This window comes from Anopheles stephensi, unplaced genomic scaffold (assembly GCF_013141755.1).
Source record: "Anopheles stephensi strain Indian unplaced genomic scaffold, UCI_ANSTEP_V1.0 ucontig53, whole genome shotgun sequence".
NCBI classification, from domain to species: Eukaryota; Metazoa; Arthropoda; class Insecta; order Diptera; family Culicidae; genus Anopheles; species Anopheles stephensi.
In genome coordinates, this window is record NW_023405420.1 from 302,824 (window position 1) to 311,199 (window position 8,376).

The 8,376-nt window shown below is 41.5% G+C and overlaps 1 long non-coding RNA gene across 1 annotated transcript; it reads left to right on the top strand.

Moving 5' to 3' along the window:
- The first annotated feature begins 3,466 nt into the window (after positions 1 to 3,466).
- Positions 3,467 to 5,248, top strand: LOC118517129. The gene is made up of 2 exons (XR_004908263.1): positions 3,467 to 3,633; positions 4,974 to 5,248. It is a non-coding gene; the product is annotated as an uncharacterized LOC118517129 (long non-coding RNA).
- The last annotated feature ends 3,128 nt before the right edge of the window (positions 5,249 to 8,376 follow it).

The window sequence follows — 8,376 nt, forward strand, 5'->3', positions numbered from 1 at the left end:
TCTCCCGCTGTCCCACTCAAGAAGGTCAACATTTCGCCATTCCCGTGGACGTGCTTCACCAGCGAATGAACCACTTTCGCTTGTTGTTGATGGAATGGTTTTTCTCTCGCTCCATTTCGTGCGCCACTCGTCGCGTTCATCAAGTTGCTGTGTTTTGTCCACGAGATGAAAAAAAAAGAAACCAAAAGCAAGGACAAGCAACAGCGCAACAATTGCAACCAGGCACTAGCTTTTGTCCGTTGGTTTTTTGGGGAGTACCCTTTTCCCGTGGCTCCGTGGTGGATTTTCTCACCCAACAGCGACTGGTTGCATTTTAATGACGATTTTCTAATTAGGCCAACGCGCTGCTTCCAGGTGAAAGCTCTTAAAGTGTGAACGTGGAATAGCCAGCCACTCGGCCCGCTTGTATGCACTTGGTGTTGTTTTGCAAATGAGAGTCGTGTAATGCTACGAGAGAAGGAAAAAAAGGGGAAAAAGTCCGCCCAGTTATGGCTATCGTTAAAATTCATAATGATCGTCATTTCAAAGGCTTAGCTATGGAGTTAAGGATGGCAGAGAAAAGTAAAGCTGGGAAGAAAAAACTCTCATACACATTTTCTACTGGAAACAAGAACGTTGTAAAGTGTGCAAAAAAGTCCATTGTTTGTGATGCGATTGTAACAACTTTTGTTATGCGACCGTTTGGCATGGTGCAAAAGTTTTGCAAATTTATGTTTATTGTCTCTGTTTGCGTGGTACGCCGTGGCGTCTGGTACATTGTACCTTCTTACCTTTTTCCCCCCCCTTTTCCACTCCTACTCACCCAACCGGTGCTTGATCATATTTATAAGTCACGATTATCTTGTAGTCCTTGCGCAACTGGGTGAGTTTGCTCGACAAGTTGTCTTCTTCTAGCGATAGGAGAGAAAAATATGATTAAACTTTTCCCTAATTGCAAACTGGTACTCAAAGCAAAAGCCAGTAAGTATGAGAGGATTTTTTTTCCGTCTTCCATTATCTATGGGTGGCGCGGAAAACAAAAAAGAAGCTAACCAGACATAATTCACGCACGAGTAACATTCTATGGCACCAGGATAAGGCGCACATACATCGCATACATACGCAGGGCAAACAAATGGTGACATAAACGGTACTTAAAACTCTTCCAGATACTTTTGCTTCGTTTTGTTTTGCTGGTTCTTTGGTTTGACTAAAAAGATTATTTCATTTTCCGAATGCTCATTATAGCTCGGCACGTGTATCCGTAACTCGATGGTACCTGTTAAGCAAGAGTGATTATTATTTTCTGCAACAGATAAACAATCTTAACAAAGGCTTGGATTAACAATCGATACGGAAGTCGGTGATGTTCATGATGAATATGAAAATCAGTTAAAGGTAAGGGCAAGTCATACAAGTGACAGGCAGTAAGGAAATATGTGAAATGAAATGAAACAACAACAAAACTTTTAAGTTTGTTGTGTCAAATCAACTTAAATATAATTAAACTACAAATTTGCAACTAGTGTGCCAAACGCACATTCGTTCTCCCGGAGCAAGACAAATTGGTTCTCCTCAGCTCGCAAATCACTCTAGCCAGGCAGCCAAAAATCCTGCCAAAAATCGACTGAACACTTCCGTTTCAGATTATAGCACCACCAGTAGACTGGAAGCCGGTGCCAGGAAGGGCCTTTTACTTCCGTGTCGGCTGGTGGTGGCAGCTTGTTTGAACGACGATTATTTACACAGCCAACTTAAGAAAATGATTAATGAACAACCTTTCGCCGAACAGTGGTCCCGGAAAGCTTGAATGAGTGAAATTGAGGACCGGCCGGGAACCGAACGCACACACACGCGCACACGGGGAAACCATTTCTCGTAAGCAAATAGATGTAAGGATGGTTTTTATTGCTTTCCGTTCTTTCTGGTGGCTACGGTGAACTGTATTTTGTTTTATTTCTATCGTTGGCTGTAATGTTAAGGATAGTGGGGAAGGAAGCCCAAAAAAAGCGTGCTCTAAGAAACTCAACCAAGAACGTTGACATGTAGGAGTGTGGTAATACGGCTGTCCATCAGACATTGGTTTGCTTCCGTGTACACAAGCATAAAACATCTTTTTTCTTCGAATGGGGTCGAAACCAATTTTTGTACCGCAAACAACCTCACAACAAGCAACAAATAAGATGCTCGGGGAGTGCTGATGTCGAACGTGAGTAGTCGTAGTGGAGTGAGCTTTACCTAAGCATCACCCTCAAAAAATCAAATCGATTAGTCTCGTTGTCCTATTTGAACTAGTGATAATTTATTATAATGACGAGCCTAGCAGATTGCCCTTAGAGCACGTCAAAAGTATACGGCATCGATAAAGGTGTCAACAATTTGATTAGTTGCTAATTGATTTCGGAATCGGTTCCAATCTACCACAAAGCCGATGCGGTTTGCTGAGGGCTTTTCCATTGCAGAAGGGATAAAGCGTTAAATGATGGTTGACAGTAGTGTAAATAGTTGATTTATGTTCAATTTAACACGCGTTTCACTGCATTAAATTATCTTTATTGAAACAAATCATGTGTCCTTCATACCTCATTCGCTTGTGAAGGGTTTAACCAAAAAAATAATCAATTTACCTTTTTTAAATAAATTTTCAATAAAAATATTTTATTTAAATTTCATCCTTTTTGTCAGTATGAATTTTCTTTGTGTCTCTTTGAAAATCATGATCTACTAATACATTCATAATCAAATTTCTTATAGAAACATAGTAAAACAAATGAGCCAATTATTTCGTAACTAGTTTGTTCGCCAACTTAATCGTCCAGTTAAACAATCCAAAACAATATTCTCCCACACCAGGATTGACTTTTTTGCTTCATAAACATCCTTTGTAACTGTCATTTCAAACCGTATGCAACATTCAAATGCTTCAACTAAGTAAACGATAAAAACGATAACTTTACCCTCTCGCTTATGCTTTTTGCAAAACAATTTAGATGGCAAGAGACACACCGACACCGCAGCACAACGTTTGCGCTCAACTGCCAGCATGCTGTCAGTGGAGGCGCCTGGTTGTTTATGACTAGACGAGAGTTTACCCCTACAGGCAGTCAACAGTTTGTCGACACTATCGTTTCGTTTCACACTGTCGTTTCTATCTCGCTCCCACCCGGCTCCAAACGACTGACAGGCAGCCAGCTGCAATCCGGATAGCACTGTCATTCGGTCGGCACTGTCAGCCGTTCGGGTGTTGTTTACTTTTTCCACTTCGGTTTTCCGGCTGCATGCGCTAAGGTAGCAGTGAATGGAATGAGCAAGCGAAAAAGAGAGAGAAAGAGAGACCGATGCACGACATGACTTCCTTTTATCACATTTCCAACGTGCGCTCGCAGGGGATGTTATTCTAGCATTCGGCTTTTCCTCACCTATCCTCACCCGCAAGTGATCTGCCGTTCCGCCGGAATCGCTCTGTGCATCGCTGCTCGCGAGTGAATTTTGTAACGTGGAAAAGCGTGAAATTCGCCGTTAGTCGGTGCCAAATCGTGACCGCGTTCGCACACAACCAGCACGATCCCGGGATAATCGAACTACTGTGAGTGTGAGCTAGTGAGTGAGTGGAGTTGAAGTAACCCATAATAAAAAAGTCCTTTTTAAATTAAGGTGCAATTTGATTTTTAACAAATTTATTCGAAAGTATTAAACCTTTTATCTGCTTAAAAAACGAGTGAAAAAATAATCACACCAAAATGCCCGTTACTTTCCAACGGCGGTTCCTGGCTATGATCGAAGGAAGTGGTTAATTTCGTGCTCATTTGTTTGGAAAATTACCCATCACACGCCGTGCCAACCGTTACCGAAACGAGCGATTATCGGTGCATGTGTGTTGCTGTGTGTATGTTTCACCCGTTGTTACGCCGAAAATGTGTTAATTGAATTCAACATTAAGAGTGAAATTTGTTTCCTTTTCTTCCCGCCCGGTGTGTACCGTCGTCGTTAATCCAACCAGCTCGCATCTCACGTGCCGGCCATGTGCTTCTTGCCCTGCGAAAGTTTTAAATTGAACCTAAGAAGCATAAATAAAGCATTGCGAGCCAAAGACGAGCCAGTGCGGTACGCGGGTTTCACGTTCGTGTACCGGATTCGGTGGGTTAGCTTAAGCTTGCCGCGAGACCGACGAGGCTGGTTAATTAGATTATTCCGACAGATCCTTTTGCCTCACATCAAAGGCATCGTTTTAATTAATCTCGTTTCCTTAACGAACGCTGAATAATGGCCGTATTAGGTGCTGTTGTTGGTCTAGCTTATTTTTTTGTGAAGTTTAATTTTGGTGAAGCGAATAGCAAGCTTCTAACGTTACAACGGCCGCGGCTATTTATCTTAGTCTATTTGGCAATATTTGGTTCACCGTTCTTTCTTCCTACCGTTTTTTATGTTTTATACTTTCTTCATTGATTTTTCACCCAATTTTGCTCCCAACGTCTTAGTTGCATTTTGTGTTTGTCCTACCTTCATAGTGGTTTTCTTGTCTGTGCTCCGACTCAACGCTTCTCGGAAGACCAAACAGTAACCAACACCAATTACACTTTGGCCGTAATTATGACACGCCAAAAAAACATCTTACCGCCGGAACCATTTATTGTATCTGACCCGGCACCATCTTCAGCGCAATTACGGCACTCATGTGGAAAACTATTTGCACCCGGTTATGTTGTGTAATTAAAACCGTTTTACGTTCCCTCATCAGCCAGCTGGGAGTGTTTCTCGGTATTCAGTGAGAAAGTGGCGGTTAGCACGGCGGTGATCCCGATAACGATCTTGATTCATCCGATTTTGCCTTCCCCGGACCGACCCATCCCGTACTGGGCCTTAAGCAGAAAAGGTCACTGGAGCTCGAGGTGAACGGTGAGCTCGTTGTGCCTGGCGTGTTTGTGGACGGAAGTGTGCGATTGTTGTGAAACGGCTTCAAATATCTAATTACACTCATTTGAATGTGGTTTCAGGGAAAAGGGTAACATTATCACGACAAGGATGTGTTGGTGCTTTTAAGTGAAGCGTGTCCGTGTCCGTGAAAGATTTGTCTGGTTGCTGCAAGACATGTGCGGTGGAATGAAGTCGAAACAAATGTGCCAAAAGCTATGGAAAACGAAAGCAAAGCAAGTGAAAACCTGTGCAAAATGAAAGAAAAATATTAGAAAGTGAACAAAGCAAATGAAAAAACGAAGAAATTTATGTGAAGTTTGTGCAGTTTTTGTTAAGTCAAAAATAAAGTTTGAAGGTACGTCATGTAACGTAATGCACGTAACAAGCAGACATTTTCCACGAGATTGAATATGGTTTGTCATAAAACTCCAATTTCCTCTTAAAACTCCAAGTCAATCAACGATTTTCTACGATACTTATAACGATCTCAACAAACCTCACCATTTCAATTATTAATCACCAAGTCCATCTTTGCGCTGTAATCTCACTAATCTGTAATCAATACAAATCCGCTCCAACCAAAACTATCGACAAAATGCATCTATTTTGCATATATTTCGTCGACATCTCGATCAATCTTCTCCCCCGCCATCTTTCTCGATCCATAATAAACAAATGTTCATCATGGCGCCCCAAAGCCCCAGACCGCACACAGAGAGTGAGACCATTGGTACGAGCGGGGACCGAGCTAGCAACCATCCGTTTCCATGGTTTAATGAAGTTAAGCTCCGGGGTTAAAATTTTCATTTCATCCCGCACACACACACACACCTACACAAACCTATGCACACGTACAACAATTCGATGAATCATTCAACTCCACTAGCTCAACATAACTCCAGCACCGGACCAGATTACAGCCAGATTGTTCCGTTTTTTGGGGACTAGTATGTAAAGGTGGAAAACCGCTTTGTTTCCTGCTCTACATCTGCAAACGAGCTCTTTTTGTTCATTTTTCTGGTGGCCAAAGTTGTTCATCAGCTGGTATGGCACACACTCCCACGAACTGTATTGGTGGTACATTGAGGACACCCGGTCACTTTATGCAGCGAAACGAGCATTTGCAATTCAAATCCTCATTTCAAGCTGGGACCGGAATGCCACAGATCGGAAATTTGACTCGAATACACCGCCCTGAAACCCTAACACAAAGGAAAAGCCACAACGAAAAAATGCTAGTAAAAACAAGAACAAATGTAACGACAATACGGTACCGAACACCCGAAATAATCAATCCATTGGCCACCACGTAAATAGAACTCCCCTACCAGAAAACCCCCCGCGGTTTTAAATGTATTTTCTTCCTACCCTCCGATTGAGTTTTCCACCTCACACACCCGAACCGGAAGCGGGTGAGAAGGTAATTGAACTCGCGGAACGCATCATCAACCTTACCATACAGATAATGGATTGTTCCGAGCGATAGAAAACACGCACCGCTTCGTATGTCGAGCCACTTTTCAACGGCTTTTCATTGACAGGTTCTTTTCCGTCCGTTAGAAAACATTCAAGAGCGGAACGAAAAATAAGGGAAAAGTTCATCAGCACCCTTTTCGTGGAATTCGCATTAGAGCAAGGGTGTAGGGAGAGGCTTACAAGGTCACAAACTCAATTTGCTTACGACTGCTGCCACTTGCCACCTTTGCCAATACCCTCCTTTATACAATGGAATAAATTTTCCATGAAAAATCAACTGTCGCTTAGGCTTAAGTCACCCGAAAGCGGGGAGAAATGGGATCGATGTGTTTTTATTTCGCCGATTGAACAACCTTCCATTAAACCCCAGCAAATTCCATTTTTTGACACCCTTTTCCGATGTGCTTGTTTAACTTTAAATTTATGCTGTATTTGATGAGGTTTAAAGTTGAGTTATTTTTTTACTTTGGAGGAAACATGACGAAGAATTAAAATAAAATTGCAATGTTTGATTCGATTGAAGAGGTGAAAGATTTGTTTTAAAAAATAAATAAATAATCATCGTTACAATCAACCAAGCTTTAAAAAGTTAGCAATGGAGACGCCTAATAAGCTTCTACAATCATGCTTATTGAACATATTTAGCTTGATTTGAACTTCTGAGTGATAGAATTTAAATATTTGCTTTAAATATTTGCATAAACGAATCACAAAAACAATTGAATATATACAAGAAGCCGTACACCCAAACTTCCTTGATGAGGCTCGCGATGGAGACGCCTGGTAGGTTTCAACTCCACAACATCGACAATGCAACAACTAAATTACAAAATTTGAAATAAAATACAAAATTTAAGACAATCCAATTAACATGGGCTGCAATATTTTAAATCAGAAAAAAATTAAGATTCAAAGTTGCAATATTTTGTTTTGCCATGCAGTCAACATGAATATGGCTGATAGAGAGAATTTTTTTACCAGCCCAAGCCTCTCCTAAATCATTCAAAATCGTGTTAGTTTAAATTATTTATCTGTTTTAAAGTTGTTTTATCTTCATTTTTATAAAACTCAAACTTTCTACCAGCTTATATAAAAAAACATTTTCATTACGGCAATGGAAGATCGAATGTCCCTCAACTCAACGCTTGAATTCGTACCTTTATCACTGATCCAAACCGAATTTCCGCTCCATGTTTTTAGCTTTTCACCTGAAATTTTCAACATGCCACCAGTGACATATTTTTCCCATTTCTCGAAAATATGACGACGGCCATTCTAGCCCTTAGCGCAACAACCGCAACGGCAAAAAGAGACCTTCCTATTTTCCCCACTACGACCCACCATCTCATTTCCACCCTTAAAACCCGCGCCCGGGGTGCGCTTTCATCTACCACCGGAAAGATAAATTAAATAAACATAACTCTTGCCTTAAGGCGGTAACGGTTATGGTTCCCTTTCGGGTGACAAACATACAAAACAAAACGCCACGCCACCTGGAGACACCTTCACCGGTATGGATATCGGTGGTACGCATCGAATGGAAAATCACGAAAAGCTTTCCATTTGCCGTACACAAATCCCGCCCGCCGAGCATCGAGTGTAACACCGCACCGATTTCGTGACAAAAAGGATTCACCGGCTTATCTCGGGCCAGCTGTCTTAGTGAGGCTTTCTGCGAGGCTCGGAAGAGCTTGGGTGGTTTGGAAAGGTTTTGGATTGAAATATCCAATTTCAGCGGCGTTTTGCTCCAAAAGGAAACCAGTCGTTGTTTGTCAGTAGTGGGTCTGCGTAGAATGGTGATTTGATGATTGGGATTTTTGTTGCTATTCTCTATTGAAGCATTATTTTTGGCTTTTCTAAAATTGAATGCTTTGTCAGGCTCAGATCAGAATTCTTTGGAAAGAAGCGCTCCGAAAATCATTCTCAATTAATATTCCAAAATTAAGATGGCAAAGAGTTTTCTCCCTACAATCATCAATTTATCATACTTTTATGTCGAGAAGAGCT